The sequence below is a fragment of the Vanellus vanellus genome, assembly GCF_965231255.1.
Source record: "Vanellus vanellus genome assembly, chromosome: 4".
NCBI lineage: Eukaryota > Metazoa > Chordata > Aves > Charadriiformes > Charadriidae > Vanellus > Vanellus vanellus.
In genome coordinates this window covers 28,970,261-28,988,103 of record NC_138909.1, presented here as the reverse complement: position 1 = coordinate 28,988,103, position 17,843 = coordinate 28,970,261, and the positions used below count along the sequence as shown (strand labels likewise).

General features: G+C 36.5%; 1 protein-coding gene and 1 long non-coding RNA gene across 2 annotated transcripts in view; both read left to right on the top strand.

Annotated features, from left to right (window-relative positions):
* CISD2 (CDGSH iron sulfur domain 2) overlaps positions 1-17,843 on the top strand; it is a 201,259-nt gene that overhangs the window by 97,408 nt on the left and 86,008 nt on the right. The gene's annotated exons all lie outside the window — the stretch shown is intronic.
* LOC309671153 lies at positions 191-8,156 on the top strand. Its single transcript, XR_014269111.1, has 3 exons — positions 191-253; positions 5,880-5,937; positions 8,127-8,156. It is a non-coding gene; the product is annotated as an uncharacterized lncRNA (long non-coding RNA).

Here is a 17,843-nt window from a genome sequence, read left to right as displayed (position 1 = left end):
TTAATTTACCTTCATTGCATGCAGTAGAAAATGCAGTTTAATCTGCATTTTAGTGACTATGTAGTGTGCTGTACAAAGTTTTTTTCCTTTAGGAGGAGAAAAATTTTGTAAAATGCGATAATTACTTTTAAAAGTTTTATTTACAGATCGAAGGAAAAAAGCAGATGTAAATTAAGTTGGACTGAAGAGGTTCTGACAGAAAACAGTTTTGTCATGTGATGCTATCAGTGTTAAGGAGGCAGCTGTCCATAATGTGAGTAACTTCTGATTGCAACAGTATTCAAACACTAAAATGCAAAGGAGAAATGTCACATTGCAGAGGAAGAATCTGCTAACTTCTATTAATTTAGTTACTCAAGATTTGTTTTATGGAAATACAGTAGCACAGGGCTGTATGCTTTTGTAGTCCCATCAGGTATTACATGGTATAGTGCTATTTACTTGAACAGGTATTCAAAGTTATGTTAATATCCAGAGCCCTTATCATGTATGCAAAATCTGCTCACATGAATTGTCTCCTTAATTGCTTATAATTAAATCAGTGGAGAGCTTTTACTGTTTGAGTGAAATGAAACACATCTAGTATTCAACAAGGAGGTTATGAAAAAAATGTATAGAGCAGGTGAGTGTTTTGTTTTGCCTTTTTTTTTTTTTTTTTCCAAAAAAGGCCTTTTAAGGAATTGCATTTTAGCACATATCTATGGCTGGCCCAAGGCTAACTATCTCTAACAATTAAACAGGGAAAATAATACTGTCTTAAGATATCCATGTGAAGAAGTTGGTGCTGTGCAAATCTCAGCAAAAAGCCCTATCAAGGTTATATGTTGTGTTAAACAAAGTAGTGCGATACCTGAACTGTAAAATATACTTCTGTCATTGATGGATCAGTTAATGTAACTTTTAAAAAATGCAGTTGACTTTGAATGTTTATTAGAAGTAATCAGAAAAAATTCTTAGATGGGGCATTGCAAATTTCTGTCAGGTTCCAAGAAAGTAAATGCCAGAAGTATCATTGAGGAATCTGACCCATTCTGAAACAGCAGGAAAACACACATTTCTACATGCTTTAATAGGCAGAGCATTTATATGAGGAATTTAAAAGTTTCTGTATTATGTTTCTATGATTCCAACAAGTAAGACAATATAATAAAAATGTTACTTCTGCTGGGTTTCAGCTTGTAGAGGTTTTGCTATTGAGTTACTGATCTTTGCGAGGAATGTGCACAAGTTAATTTTGCAGATGTATTTGCAGAACTTTCACATTGACTGTAGAGGGCGGTACAGTACTTGCAAATTACTTGTGAATGCCCTTTATTTGATATCCATATTTCATATTTAGAGGAAAAACTTGATTTTTTTTTTTTTTTTTTTAGTAATTCACTTCTATAAAAATTGCATGGAATTAAGTTATTTTTTGACCTGTGAGGTTCTGTGAAGCAGCTGCTTAAGAAAGGGCAACTGCTTTCTTTTCAATCTTGTTCAGCAAAGAAAGAGAAAACTAGGGGCACCTATATTGCAATTATATAAGTTATGAAACATGTAAAATGTACAGTGGCTCAAGGGCTAAGAATACGTCAGCACAGAAGGATGTTTCAGCAAGCGCTGTGATGATTTCTTGTTGATACAGAAAAGTAGGAAATGGGTATATGCAATATTGCTGCAGAAACTTTCTGTTGAACACTGTCAGTAGCATGGGTTAATTAGCTGAACAGTAACTAAAGTATTAATGTTTTTCCAAAAGGGATATGTTAATAGTTTGTACTGCCTCTGCTGTGGCCAGGTAGCAACGGTCTCTTATCCTATGGATTCGAGTCTGTTTTTCAGTAGCCCTTGATTTTTTTTTTTTTTTTAATGGAACTCTCGCCTGTTTCTGATTTCCAAGTAGACATCCAAAGATAATATAAAATGTTGCATGTAGAACTGAACATCTGTTGCATTTCTGTCCAGTTTCATTGGTGAATTTTGAACATACTTGCACTGGAAATGGAATGACAGGTAATCTGGGTAGAGCTTCCCATTTCAAGTGGTAATCCTTCTGTCCTCTGTTAATTTCTGTGCAAACAACTGTTGAATTGAAAAGTCCAGATTCAGGTCTCAAGCTAGAAGAATGCATTCATCACCAGACCAATATGTAGCACCTGTAACTACTGAAGTGAAGTTGCTCTTTACTGTGTAGCAGGCAAGGCAACTTTAACTGAATTCCAGGCTGTACAGTAGTAAGTAGGTGATACTGCTTTCTGTGTGAAGCTTGCTCCTGCAAGTGGGTGCCAGGTGTGCTGTCAACTCACTTAAGAGGAAGGCATAATTAGTAGATTATTATTTGATTTGGTATAGCATAGATTTCAAACTTCATACTGTGGTCAAGACTAAAGTGCCTGAGCAAATGAAGGTGATCTTTAGCTTTTCCTTTATACTATGTTTATGAATTAAATACTTATGTTTGCTCTGACTGCTTCTAAATGACTTCAAGAGGAAAAGTACTTGAAAAATGCAGGTTCTGTCTTGTTACTTTTGTTAATTCTCAATAAGACTGTTAACTACATAGCTACTTTTTAATCTCTCTTTTCTGTTCAGAAAACAGTGACATCTGTGTTTCCTGCAATTTCAAAAAAGCCACATGCAATTTTTACACTTAATTAAATGTAGAACAAGTGATTTTAATTGTGTAACAGCTCTCTTTTACTCTTTTTTTTTTTTTTTTTTTTTAAACCGAGAGAGGATCAAAATATATTTCTGCATCACTTTCAGAATATAGTTTTCCATTTGATTGAAATTCTTTTTATGTCACTTCTAATAGTAATTTCCTGCTAAATATCTAAGTAACTGCTTTTATATATAAAAACAAATGTTATTCTGTGCAGAGGGGAATAGATGCTTGTTCAAGATTTCCTTAAAACACGGCAGTGACTTTTTAGTTGGAAGGTTATTATTGAGTCATTACTGCTGGTATGCCTCTTTCTTCTTCTATAGGGATTGATTCTTTCTCTGGGATATATGCTGAATTCAAAATGTATTCCTCAGGTGGTCATAGACATTAGATTAGTGCTGGCAGTCTGAGATGCTTTTCTATGAGGCAATATTATTGGAAAGCTGAGAGACTGTCATCCTTCTGCAGGGGGTTGATAGGAAAGGCATATGGTGCTCTGAAGAGAATAATAACTGTTTTTTGAGATCTAGTGCTGACTTTTGCTCTTATTGAAGTCAGTGGGAGTTTTGCTACTGACTTCAGTGAAAGTAAGGTTAGGTCCTTTGTCATTTCATTATAATTTTTTGACATAGACCAGGTTATATGATGGGAGACAAACTGATTTCAGTTCTGACTTACAGCGGAGAGTTACTGTGTTTAAGGACGAGTGTGAGTTTGCATCCTGAGCTGTGAATTCTGTATTTTACATCCTCTGAGTTCAGAAAATCACTGTGAATTACAGGATAATGTTCAGTAGACATTTAAGTATAACTGTGCAGTAAGTGATGTTGGTGTAGACCATCGAAATTTCAAGGGCATAAAAAATTTTCTATCACCTGGTAATCTGAGTGCTAAACCTATGTTGTAAAATAGTTTGAGCAAAAGCGTTGTTTCTTACAGTGACGTGGTGAGGATTTTTGTCAGGAGAAGTGCAGGAAATTGAAGTTGATAGTTTTTCAGGTACTGGAATGTAATGTCTTTGTGATTATGATTCTTATTACTGAAGGTGATGTTATTTCTCTGTTCTGGGGCACCGTGTGACGGACTAAAAATTGCACCATGATCAGTGCTTTCTGAGTGCTGTATGTCTAGCTTATGATTTTCACTGATGTTGGCATACCATTTCTTACCTGTCTACCATCAGAGCGTGGTGTTTTTTTGGTTGCTATTTATGAGGAGAAAGCTTAGTTTTCTGGCAAAGAGGGTGTAAAAGTTGTGCCTCTTTTAAATACATGCCAGGTTTGACCAGTGTCAGCCTGGGTACTTTGTGGTGGTGCTCAAAACTGTCCATTTCCTACAAGTCTGTCGGGTCACATCTGCAGATTTTGGAGGCTGTGTGGTGTGGTAATTGCTAGGGTGAGGTGAAAAGCAGTGGTGATTGACCCTTGCTAGAATGTTACAGCTGCGATACAGAGTTCAAGTGGGCCTGTTTTGGATCCATGTAGGGCCAGCTTGGATTCTGTTGTGTGGTTTTGTTGACTGTTATGCAGAGAAATATGAATGTCTGTGTGGGGTAGTGCCTTCTCTTTAAAAGGTCTAACTTCCCATAATTGTGCATTTCTGTGCTATTCTCATCAACTGAACCTGTTTCAGTGGTTCATGTTGAAGATATCCAAATCTGTATAGATCCTGCTGAGTGTGGTGTTGCAACAGTGGAGAAATGGACTGTTGGGAGTTCAGGATCTTTGATTGCTGCAACAGTGTTGCCAGGTGGCACCAGTGTGGCGGAATGAGCTTCAATTACCCTCTTCTGCTCTGGTTGTTGCAGGCTTGTGAGCTCTTAACGGGCTTGTTTCTCCTTGCTGTGCATCTTAAGTTCTCCTTTCTTGGGTGATAGGAGGGTGAAAGGGAGGGGAGGTTTTGTTCAATGTAGAATTTCTTGGGGATTTTGTTTCTGTTAATATTTGATTAAGTGACAGTTAAAATGGAGCAACTATTTATTGTCATTAATAAAAGGGAGGTTCACTTTTCACTTTGCAGATTTGTAACCTTTACTGTATTTCTAAGAGTGATAAACCAAACTTTTATATTTATTAGATACTGCATTCAATTTACAATGATTGTTTTATTCTTATGTGAAGCAGAGCAAGTGCAATCGCTTCCAGACGATTATAAGTTTCAGTCAATTTGTATTTTGCTTTTCCTGAGCCATGTGTGTTATAGTGCTTCTTGGCGTAGAGAGAATGCATTTGATCACTTTTTCTCCTGCTGTGGTAAACCCTCTAATCTGCAACAGCAGTGTAAAACAAGGTATAATGATTCAGCAGTATTTTACAAAACTATACAGAACATGAGGAGGAAATAGAGAACCAGGCCTGACATTTTGCCCTTTCAAATGATCAGGAACATCTGAGCATATTCTTTGCTTATTTATAAAATACTTAAAAAATAAGTATTCTAAAATCAAAATCCTTCAGAAGTGTAGATGGCGTTGTTTTCATTTTGGAATCTGGAAATGGCTAGGAGTTTTTGTGGAACAGAATAAGTTTCAGTATTTCACTAGGATTAGTTATATAATTAAGTTCACACTTCTTTACAGGAGGACTTTGCCGTGTTAGACTCAATAAATATGAAATTCTGTGGAAAAATCATAGAATCATAGAATGGTTTAGGTTGGAAGGGACCCTGAAGATCATGGAGTTCCAACCCTCCTGCCTTAGGCAGGTACACCTCCCACTAGACCAGGTTGCCCAAGGCCACATCCAGCCTGGCCTTCAACACCTACAGGGATGGGGCCTCATATTGAAGTTCTGTCAGAAAATCTGTGCTACTGAATATCACTTTTAAAAAATACAACTTTTCAGGTCATGTTTTTTAACAATGTCCAAGCAAGTTATCCTATATTAGGCTATTTTGACTGTGCGGTATGTAATAATTGAATTGTTTGAGGATAGCAGTATGCTCAGAAACACTGAGTTTAATTTGTACCTACTGAGCTCATAATGCAATTGCATTCTTCATTTGAAATAATACTCAAAGTGTAATGGGGAATCAAACCTATGAATTTCACTTTGTAATGATTTCCAATAGAGAGAAGTCCATCTCTATCATTGTTGTTTCATGAAATACCATTAGATCAGCCATTTTCTCTAGAAATAATTTCTATAAGTTCAAATATTCTTTAATTGTAAATTGGATGTCTAGGTTCAGTCTCTATTGTTGCAGATAACTTTGTCCTATTTTCTTTTTCCAGAGATGTAGAACTTCCTGTAAACAACCTTATTCTAGGAGGAAACATTTTCACTTGAAAAGTAATTTTTTCCTTCCTTTTTTTTCTCTTTATTATTTTGGACAGAGCTTCTATTTTCACTTAGTCACTTAGCCTCCATGTCTTTTTTTCTAGCTATGAAAAGCATGACAAAAACAAGGCAAAAATTTGCATCAGCAATCAAATGACTATATTTAGGTGAAGTAAACAGAAGTACCTATGAAGTATTTGAGATATGTTTCCCTGTATTTTATATTAGTAACTGAACAATATCACTAGATTTTTGGTGCAACAATTTACATCCCATTTTACATATAAATTTTCCACAGAAAATATACTATGAATTTAGATAGTAGAATAGGTTCTGTTAGCCTGTTTTTCTTGCAAAATATTTATATAACCATTGTAAACAATGTCTTGCTTACCTGCATTTGAAATTTGCTTCCTTCATCTTTATTTTGTTGATGAAAACTGCTTTTTTAGCTGTCAATGCTAATAAGTGTTCAAAGCATCCACATTAAACAATAAATTTATTTGTATTCCTTTGTCAAAATATGAAAAAATATTGTGTCCATGTAAGAAACTGTAAGAGCATTTTAAAAGGTGCCCTTAAGTATGTAAAACTTAGGGCTATAACATTTTACTTTTAGCTGTCTGGAGTGAGATTGAGAGCCCTTTGATGCTTAGACTTCATATACATAGGGTAAAATGGAAGTTAAAAATACATGACAATCCATGCATCGAGCAAGGATTGCTTAACTGAATGATGTGGAAATTCTGTCATGATATGCTATAAACGAAGAACTTCTTCAGGCTTTGGTGACCTTTCTCAGAATTGAGAGGGGTTACAATTATCTATTTCAGAATCCCAATTTATAGATCTCCTACTGAAGGAGAAAGCAACTTCCCCGCTTTTCCTTCACTGTGCAAACAAATAAGTAGGACTTATTTTCTAAAGAACAGCTGCTGGGAGCATACGTTCTTTATACCAGCTTAGGTAGAGCTCAGGAAGGGAGAGACCTGAATTCAACTCTATTCAGGCTAAGAAGGCTAAGACTCAAATCATATTCCCCGCATCTTGAATAAGGGAACTGGGTCTGTCTGAGGGGACTTGTGTGCACTACAAAATTCTACTATCCTTTTCCTAGCTTAATATTCAAAGTTGTTTTTTTATCTTTTTATAAAGCAAAACAATGATCTTGGAGCACAGTCATGAGTGATTTCTTAAGAGATTCTAGTACAGTTAATAAAAGGATGAAAACAATTAGAGCTAATAGTAGTTTTCCAGGATACAGTTATTACTGTAAGAAGAAAACATGGGGAGCAAGAAATCAAGGGATTAAAATAATTCACAATAGAGCTTGAGACTTCTCTTTGAGGAATCTAGGTCCAAACACCATTTGTTAATGAGACAGTGGTTTGTTTCCTGAAGTGACCATGATTTTATTTACAGGGTCTGTTGTGGAATTAATGGATGAAATTCCCTCTACCTCAGTGAGACAGTTATGACTCAAACTCTCTGTCAGGAATCTGCATTATGGGTTTTTCATTAATGATATTCTGCAGAAGGACATACTAAGTGTATGCATTAAAAAAAAAAGAAAAGATTTTTGCACAGATATAAGTATGAAACAATAAGAATAATGCTTCAAGTTTTAAAGAAGAAAAAAGCACCCAAACTTCTTACTTACAAGATGGTGTATTTACAGATTGAAAATAAATTGCAACAGGAAAAATTTCAGCACGCTTGAGCTTAATATGCCTGTGTTGCATTTCCACTTTTGACAACTCCTGGTAATTGGTATTTTAGGTTGAGATTTATTAAATACTACCCAGTGTTGTGAAGTACTGCTTTAACTACTGCTTTGAAACAAACATCAAAACCTTGGGTAAACAGGTTTCGTTAGTTTGTTATTGGTACTCAAAAGAATATCATGTCTGTGGAATTCTGAGCTAACAGGTTTAATTATGTACCATTTGACTTTAAATTTGCTTACCCTGAGCCTGAAGACACATCTTGTTAACAGTCTTCTCTCTATGGTGATTAAAATAGCATCCAGTTGGTTTCATGACCAGGTCTGTGAATGCTGTACCTGCTAGAAGAGACACTTCCTCAGTCTGAGATCTTAGAGTACCTCTGACTCAAAACTTTTAATACATAATCCAGACTTGGAACTTTATTTACATGATATATAAACCTTGTATTGGTTTCTGTATGATGATTAATTACAGAATCACAGAATGATAGGAGTTGGATGGGACCTCTGGAGATCACCTAGTCCAACCCCCCTGCCAGAGCAGGTTCACCTAGAGCAGGTTGCACAGGATGGTGTCCAGGTGGGTTTTGAATGTTCAACAATTCTTGCTGTGTATTCCTTATCAACCTTTCATTCTGTGTATTTATTCAATAATTTTGTGATCAGAAAGTTAAATTTGAATATCTAAAGACAATAAAACTCCTGGATTATTGTAAGATTGCTTTCAAAAAAAATCAGGTCCAGTTTTAAATTGTATAGTTTATATTGCCTTTCTCTTCACTTGCTTAATACTGGAGCACTACAAAAATGGGGGCAGGAAAAGGTTTCTAAATAGAAGTGTTAATCCTTTGAGTTTTAAATATCTTAAAATTCTTACAGGGTCTCAGTCTGTATTATGAAAACACAGAAATCCAAATATAATAGAAATCAAGAAACAGTAATGGTACAACTTGCCAAGTACCTTTAAAAAAAAAAAAAAGACATTTGAGTTACTTTTGGGAAACAGTGTAGTTTTTGAAATTCTGGGTTTCTTCCAGAAGTTGCATTTCTTCCCTAAGCCTTATCTCTTCCCTTTTTTAGTTGTGGTGTAGCTTTTTTTTTGAAAACTGTCAATGTAGACATAGGTGTATCTTGCATATGCAGCTGATACACTGTTTGTTTCCTGTAAGCATGTGCTATAAATTCATTTACCGACCATCTATATTCTGTTCCAGCTCTTCCTCCTGAAAGTGGAACTTGACCTTCAGTGACTTTAAGAGTTCATAAGTTAGGGTCTATGAGCTCTGAATAAATTAATACATTCATTTGGGGTGGGTTGGAAGAGAAATGAAAGATTATTAATGAATTTCCTGCTAGGGAGGACTCAGTTACTGAGTCTTTCCTGTCTGCCCCCCCCAGCAACAAGTGCAATAATGTCACAAATTAGCTATTGCTCTGGTTTGAGATTTTTAACGTTTTGGTCCAGTGTTAACAGAAAAGTCTTTCTGATAGCTTGGCAGTTTTCATTCTAGTTTAATTATATGGATGTTACTGACTGAATTATGAGACAAAGAGAAGAGCACTTTTTAGCAAAACTACTTATAAATGTGTCACTAGTTAAAGGTATTTTGTTTAGGTGATCCCCATTTGTAACCATAAAGAATTTTTTTTTTTTTTTTGTGACAAAGATGGTGAGAGGAAGAGAAACAGTCGTAATACTGACTTTCTAAATGGATACAATTGTGATTATAAGGCTATTCTCAACTAGTTTAAATAAGAACAGTTCTACTGTAATCTATGAAACTGTATGCTTTTGCTAGCTGAAAATCTCTTGTGGTATCTGTCTCTCAATATTTCGTGATGCTATCTTGTATCTTCTTCCCTTCCAACTTTTTCTACCTGTTTTAATTCCAAAGTGCAGGAATAAGAGTGTTTTAAGATGAGCAGATAAGATTCAAGTGTCAAGCTTTGACTAATCAACAAGTTGATTAACTCTCAGGAGAGGCAAACAAATTTGGCGAATAAGGGAGAATGTATTTTATCTGTTGTCAGAAATAACAAAGGATCCACCATGCCTGGTTTATATTATTCAGGCACTGAAATCTGTTACATCAGTAGGCACACAGGAGTAAAAAATGAAAGAGAAACATCAGTTTTCTTACAGGTATATCATGTGTTTCATCTGAAATATATAAACTTTACTGTTCAAACAGTACCTTAACCTCTCTTTAGATGCCAAAAGTACTCTTCCCCCATTATTTTATGTATGTTAATGTAAACAACAGTTAACAACCTCCCTCCTGCCTCAATTATGTTTAACAAGTAGTCAATCTGCATTAACAGCAGGAAACTTCATGTCATTCAGATATTTTTAACAGATGTGTTCATATAATTCTGGGAATATATTTGGCAGTGAAGGGAATCTGCTGTGAATCACCAGTTTCTTGGGAGAAGACTCGGGGCACACATCATCTTAATTAAGCATTGTTGTTTTAGACCTCTGACATTCGTGTTGAAGTTAAATAATAGTTCATTAGTTTCTATTTATCCAATACTTGCGCTGATGGAGCTTTCTCATTTCATCTATAAGAAGAGCTTTTTAAATTCCTTTGTGAAAGACTTTTCTGCTAATACCTTTGTGGGATAGAATTAAAAATACTTTAACAAATGCATAGTAAATAAGTCATGTGACTCCCAGAATTCAAACACCACAGATAAGCTTGTCAATTTTCAGTTAATATACTCAACAATAAATATAATGGGAATTAGTTACATGAGGGTGTTTGGCTTGTTATGGATTGTATAGCAGCCTTTGTTTTATTTTTTATATACTGTTTTAACTAAGTCTGGATTTTTAGCCAATCAGAATGCCCATACTGTCCACCCATGACTTGATTGTGTTCACTGTTTCTCTAATATTGGGCACTGCCCATTTGCTTTATGTGAAAGAGTTGTATCTAGGGTAACAAATCTCGTGCTTTATTTACATGGAAGATTTGAATCCCTGAACATGGTGGAGCGCTATAGGGGATTAACTCTAGTTCTAGATTTTAAAATGTGGGCTGATCCTACTATGGCTGAATGAGTTTTGTAACTTGAAAACAAATCTAAAACTAAATGAATGTTTTAAGCTCTATGCTTCATCCACTTGTAAATAATGTACACCAGTGGCAACATTTACTCACTATCTGATTGGGTGTCACAAATGTTGATGCTATAAAAGCCTTACTAGTGGACCGTTCAATCAACCTCCTAGAAAGAGTGCATAAGATTTCCTCAAATGACTTGACAATTACAGATCTGTAGCATATAACCTACATGCCATCTGATAAGATACAGCTGAGAAACAAAACAAGGAGAGAAAGATCTGGGAGGGGGGTGTTTGTAATTAAAGAATTCACTATTTAAATTTGTTTGTTTTCCAACAAGATGAATTGCAGGAGAAGTTAGTAACATTTCTTTAAAGATGTACTTCTGAACTTCATATAGAGAACAGTTAGGAAAACTCTAGCTCTTGGGGAGCTACAAGAGTGAACATTATTTCTCAGATGGCTGTGTGCATAATCAAGGAGCTCTCTCCATTCCATCATTAGGTAATCATGTCTTTTTCCTTTAGGTATATTTACTTTATTTTTTTTATGCTAATGTGCAAGCAAATTAGAACACCAGCCCATGTCTTGTAGAGGGGAGGAATTCATCCTTGCAACAGCTGCTGTGGTGACTGGCATCTGTGTTAGTATGTGTGGTTTTCTTGCATCGCACTTGTATGATTATAGCAGGAACAGTTTTAGTATGGCTTAGAGCATAAATATTCTAATAAATAACTTCTGTTGTAGGAGAGATTATATATTTCAAATATAAACTTTCTGTCAATTCTGAATATTTCAAGTGAAATTACTTTAATCTTGGAAGTGGAACATTGTCACAACGGTAGCAAGAATTGACGCATAGGTTAGATGGTCAATGTTTCCAGTGTCTTGAAGTCTAATTGGTCAGAGGTACTGTAGCCTAATGTGAAAAATAGATTGTTTCCTATCTGTTAGGTGCAAATTTCCATTCATTGACATGCTGAACTTCTGAAATTAGCAGCATTTAAAATCTTATTTTTTTTTTTTTTTATGAAAGCAACCTGCATTGTAACTCCTATTGAATTGGATCAAAGATTACAAAAGCTAGTATTGCATGAAATGCAGTTCCACTGGCTCCAGTGATTGGTCTTTTAGGAGGTGCTCAGGCCAGGAAGAAGTAGGAGTACAATTCCCACTCCTCACTTTTTAAGTGGTTTAAAAAAAAAAAGCATAGATCTCATGTTGGGCTTTCATAGGCGAAGGAAGTGTCTTTTGGTTGTCGAATTCTGGGTTTTTAGTCTTCCTGCTGATGAAGTAATAGCAACATTTCATGGTCACTGCAGCCAAGGCTGCCCTTGAGCTTCACATTCCCCAGCAGCCCCTCCTCGTTGGTGAGAACAAAGTCCAACACAACACTTCTCATTGGCTGCTCTGTCACTTGGAGAAGTTATCATCAATGCATTTCAGGAACCTCCTGGATTGCTTACGCCCTGCTGTGTTGTCCCTCCAAGAGATATCAGGGTGGTTGAAGACCCTGTGAGGACCAGGGCTTGTGAACATGAGGCTGTTCTTATCTGTCTATAGAGGACCTCATCTGCTCCATCTCCCTGGTTGGGTGGCCTGTAGCAGACCCCCACTGTAACGTCACCTTTCCCTCCCCTTCCTTTAATCCTGACCCATAAGCTCTCAGTTGGCTCCTCATACATCCCCATGTGGAGCTCCATGCACTCCAGCTGGTCATTGACATAGTAGGCAACACCCCCCTCCTGTAGCTGCTGTTGTGGTTTGGGCTGGGCTGGCCCCTAAAATGAATGACAGATGCTCTTGCCCATGAAGAACAGTTGTTACCTCAAGCTTAACAGTTTCCTTGGTATGGTGAAATATTTCATTTTCTGCCACAAGCTATGAATCACTGTGGCTGTTAGGTATGTAAATGGCTGGTCATCTTTGTTACAATTTTGGCTATGATCTTTAGACAAAACAATCCCAAACTTGATAGGAGCCACTTGGTACAGGAAATGGGTAGATTCCCAGTCATTAAGTGTTCAAGGCATATGGGATAGCAGTGATAATAATAGCTTTCACCATTTACAACTTCTGAAAGGAGCTGGTATGAATAGCACACTTGGGAGTATGGAGTATCCAAAAGGTCTTGCTAAAGACAAGTACCTATGTATCAGCTCCAAGGTTTCTAGGTGCTCAGAGCTAATGGTCAATTGTCAATGCAATCGTTCTTTAAAGCAGACATTAAGCTGCACACATACTGTGGGTGGTAATTTATCAAACTGAGCTGCTTTTAAATAAAAATGGTTCTGTGCAATTTGTGATGAGTTTTTTTGTTGATGTTGATATGCTTGGATCTGATATAGTTGTTTATGAGTAATTCAGCTTTAATTAAAGATCAGTAATTTTTTTTCCTAATTCAAAATGGAAGTGCTTTCAAAATAACCATTTAATGAAAAAGGGTTTAGGTAATTTGGGCCTGTTTTATTCCCTAGATTTACTCAAGTTAGCAGACCTCACTTCTAGAAGATCTGCTTGCTTTCTTGAAGAAATAATCCAAAAGAGCCAAACAAAAACAAAACCCCATAACACCCTGTTTTTTTCCTCCTTCAGGAAAAGCAGCATTTAAAAAAAGATAATCCCTTCTTATTATATGTTTGTCTCAGTCTTGGAAAACGCATTCTAAACCATCATTCTCAGAAGAGGGATGACACTATGCCTTTGAGTGGACACCGTGTTCTTTCTAAATGGTAAAAATGTAGAAAATCCTGGAATGTGGTTGTGCTGGGTCAATACATTTCTTTCCCGATCTTGAAAAGGCAGTGTTGTCTGTTAAATCTAATTATGTTGCAGAAAAAAGAATTGGACTAACATGTAACTCCAAAAAAAAAAAGTGTTCAGTCTGCTGTGTGAGTATAAGTTGTCCTTTATGTGCAATGGTTAATTTTAAAGTGTTCATTGATCTCCTTGAGGACTCTCCAGAGATGACTGCTGTTTCAGTTTGTGGGAAAGTTTCAGGTTATAGGAAAGGTTACTTCATTTTGCTGGAAGCAAATGTTCTAATAGTTCTCCCTAACAGAGGCAGCCATTCAATGACTTATTGTCAGGAATAAGTAAATGCTGTAGAATTTGAATCAACTCCAAACTTGAGTGAAACTCAAGTTTCTTTTCAGTTCTGTTAGAAAATGCATGTTTGCCACAAAATCCAAATCTCAAATTGTCTTTTAAACTCTCTGAAAATTAAGGATTATTCTAATGAAGCGGAAATGTTACTATTAGAATACTCTTTGGTATTGAAATATACAATTGAGTTTAATGCGTTTAAGTCCTGAGCTTATAGTGTTTTGGTTTTACTTTTTCAGAAAAAGATTAAGTTTCCATTTCCTTCCTACTTTTTCTTTTTCTATATGTAAGCTTTTTTGCACTTGTTTTGGTAGCTCTGTTTTGCTTGTGGTACTAATCCTTTCTCATATGCCTGGCAGTCAAGTCTTGCCATGTTCATCACACTGAATTTCTTTTTCTCAGCATCGGCTAAATTTAATCACTCCCCTGAGCAGAGATGGAAATTGAACTTGCCTCCAGCACACTTCAACTCAGTAAATACTGGTGTGATAGGAGTGAGAAAATGAAAAAGGCTGCAAACACACTGCACATAATCTCTTAATCCAATATTAAGCATCTTGAGTTTGTCTGTACAAATACTGAGTACTGTCCAAGAATATAAAGTAAGCAGCTAAGCATTAAAAGAGAGATGAGCACAGCCCTTTCTGGGGAGAGTGTTGGGAAAGAAAATATTCTTCTTCCATAAAAATTAGAGTTGTGGGTGGCCAGATGGTATTTATTTGTACCATTATAATATGAAAATTTATTTGATGATTCCATTCTAGTCTTCCTTTCTTTGACCCACAGCTGTCCTCCGATTAGGTAACATCTGCCTTCTAACATTTACAGTTGGTTTGGGTTTTGAGTTTGATCTGATTATTTCCTGTTCATACCCATGTTGGTTATAGTCTCTCAGCATAATTTAGAGCCTTAATTCTGCACAGGAGCTGAGGCTGAGAGGGCAAAAGAGGAACAAGAAGAGAAATTTTTTTTTGAGGTTGAAAGATCAACTTGTTGGCAGATATTTCACATTTTTATCCTACTCAGCTTCACTGCTCTGCTTATGTTAGAAGAAATGATGAGAAAACTTTGTTTCTTCAGTAAAATTATGAAGTGAGAACAAAGTCCCTAAATGGATTCAGTAAGCCATCCAAGTAATTATGAAATTACTGAGACCCCCACCTAATTTCATAACTGAATATTCATGTACCTGAGGATAAGTTGGAAGTAGCTTGTCAGCTATATGATGATCTTAAATATTAAAATCCAATTCTACACTCATTTGCCCAGACATTAATCTGGAGTAATTCTGCTGAATAAAGTTTAGTCACTGGTGTGGCATGAGCATGAAAGGGGTGCAAGAAAGAAGAGAACTGGCTATATGTTAGAGATCCTAATATCTTTCCTCTTATATCAGTGTACTTATAGTGGAGGGCAGTACTTTACCCTGAGAGGGGTCTAGGAATCCAAGATATATTCCATTGCATAGTTAACCTGTGTATATGGCTGAGGAGGTATCTTGTAATTCTTTCTCTAGGTATGTAACATGTAATTATTTTTCCAGGTTTTTCAACAGGGAATTTTTTTCCTCTTCTGTAAAATACTGGAGAAGATTTGTCTTTGTTTTTCCATTATTTTTTTTTCCATGATGGGGGATTTGAAGTTCATGCAGGGTTCTCTGAGCAATGGGCTTATTCAGGAGTGATGATTCTGGCCACGTACCAAGTTAATTCATGGCAAAGTTAAATCCATATTCTAACCTGTAGGTCACGTGAAGTTAGGATTAAAAAGTACTTCCCCAGAGATTGTTTGGGGTGTAGGTTGAACTCTAAGCCTGTCCTAGAGCCTTTGTACTTGAATAGACTTAGCTTTTGTTTTGCTTTTAAAATGTTAGGACCCACATGTACCTATGAATTTTTGGCAACGAGTTTAATATAATTCCATTATAGTCAACTCTTGCATAGCTAAGAACAGATTCTGATTCTAAATTGGTGTAGAATACAAGAACACTGACAGAAAATCAACATAGAAGAAAGCACCCTGTTTGTATAATTTTTTTTAATCAATTTTTTGATATCAAAAAGTTTTCTTTTTTAAATCAGTTTTTTGTGTGTTTTTTTTTTTTTTTTTGCTTTCCCATTTTTTTCCAGTGAGACCTCATGGAGGCCTTCAGTGGAGGGAAAAAGTGCAGTTATTGGTTGGGCTTGGTATAAGGTACATCTTGACTGCTTTGCTCAGTTTTCTGCATGTATGGGACAGCAACCTGAAAGACGCACTGAGAAATGGTATTAGCAGCATTAGGTGTCTGCTGTGACTTTTTAACCTATAGTTTAAATTCTTTCTATGCATACTTTAGATCTGAGCCCTTTTTTCCCATATGTTCTTTTGGTATTATGGATCCTGACATCCTTCAATAACACAATGGATTTGTTAGAATGCTGGCTAAAAGAAAGCAATTCTTAAATTTTCCTGAGATTCACTAATGCAGTCTTTCAGGTTCCTAATTATTTTGATTACTTTTTGTGTGATTTGAAAGTTTTTGATAATTTAAACCTCTTGATTTTTTTTTTTTTTTTAATGCTGAAAACTTACTTTGTGTCCATTATGTTTTCTTCTTCTTAGTTTAGGGGAATTGTTGTAATAATGGTTTTTCCACAGCTCAAATTTACCCTAAACTGCACAAGCAGGTTTTTAGTGGTGGTCAGTCATGGTGATGATTTAGTTGAACAGCTCATAAGCTTCTCGCCATTCTGGCTGCTTTTCTTGAATATGAGAGATATACTGTTTTAATGTGTCCTAGTTTGAGGTAAAACAGAACCAATTTTGTTCAGTAACTTTGCTTCTTAGCTGGGCCTCTCTAACTACTGAAACTAACTGCATATTGTGCAGACAGTGTTCACTCTCTGAGTGATAAGACCAATTGTTTATAGCTGATGCCCAGGCACGGTATGCAGAGAGGCTCTTGCTTATACTTATTGCTATAACACCCAAGGCCAACCAACTTTATTTGCCCCGTTGGAGGGTTGGAAGCGGAAAAGCATAGAGGGGTCCCACCTGCGGGAAGGAGCGGACAGGACAGGTGACCCAAAACTGGCCAACAGGGTATTCCATCCCATCTGCCTCATGCTCAGTATAAAAGCTGAGGGATCAAAGGGTCAGCTCTTCCTTCAATGGCCGATGTCTGAGGAGGACTCTGTTCTTCTGCCTGTGATCCCGATCCTGAATCCAGTTCCTGTCCATCACTGAGTCCAGCCTGGGACTGCTCCAGTGCCAGCCAGTGACGTGATCGTCATCTTGGGGAGCTTGATACGGTTTTGTATATATTTTTCATTTCTTTTTATTTTATTATTAATATTTCATTAAAGTAGTTTAGTTCTTTCTAAACTCATAAGTCTCTCTTTCCTCCTCTGCCTCTTTTTGAAGAGGGGTAGAGGGGAGCATCTGTCGGTTTCCATCTGGGGTCCCTCAGGTCCCCAGTAGTGGATTTTGGCCTAAACCATGACATAATGGTCCTCATATGATGATGCAGCATGTAATTTCTAATAACACAGAAGACCACAGAATGTTTATTGATACATAGCGATTTTAAAAATGTAATTTGCAGCCAAATGAACAATTAGTGCTTCTAGGAAGAAAGCTAACAGCTTTATGAACTCCATCTCAGGAGTGACAGATAACTCTTCAAGACTTTTAAGGAAGGCTTTGCATCTATGAGGTCTAGATGTATGTACAGTTTTGGCTTTGGAGCAAGTTGTGTGAAAGCCACAGTTCAGATCTGCAAGATGTTAAATGCTCTGGTCTTAATCTAACACAATACTCTGTCCATGGTATCATTTGCCTTGAGATATAATCTTACACCACATGCACTTCAACCTGTCCAAAACAATATACTTCAATGAACGTGGCTCTGAGCCAATAACCCTTGTTCAGGAGCATACTGCCTATGGTTAAAAGCTGCACCCACACAGCTATGTATATTACAATTGGCTGCATGTAAGCAGAGCTGCCCAGAGAGCAGGTAGAATGTCATCCTGTGAGAC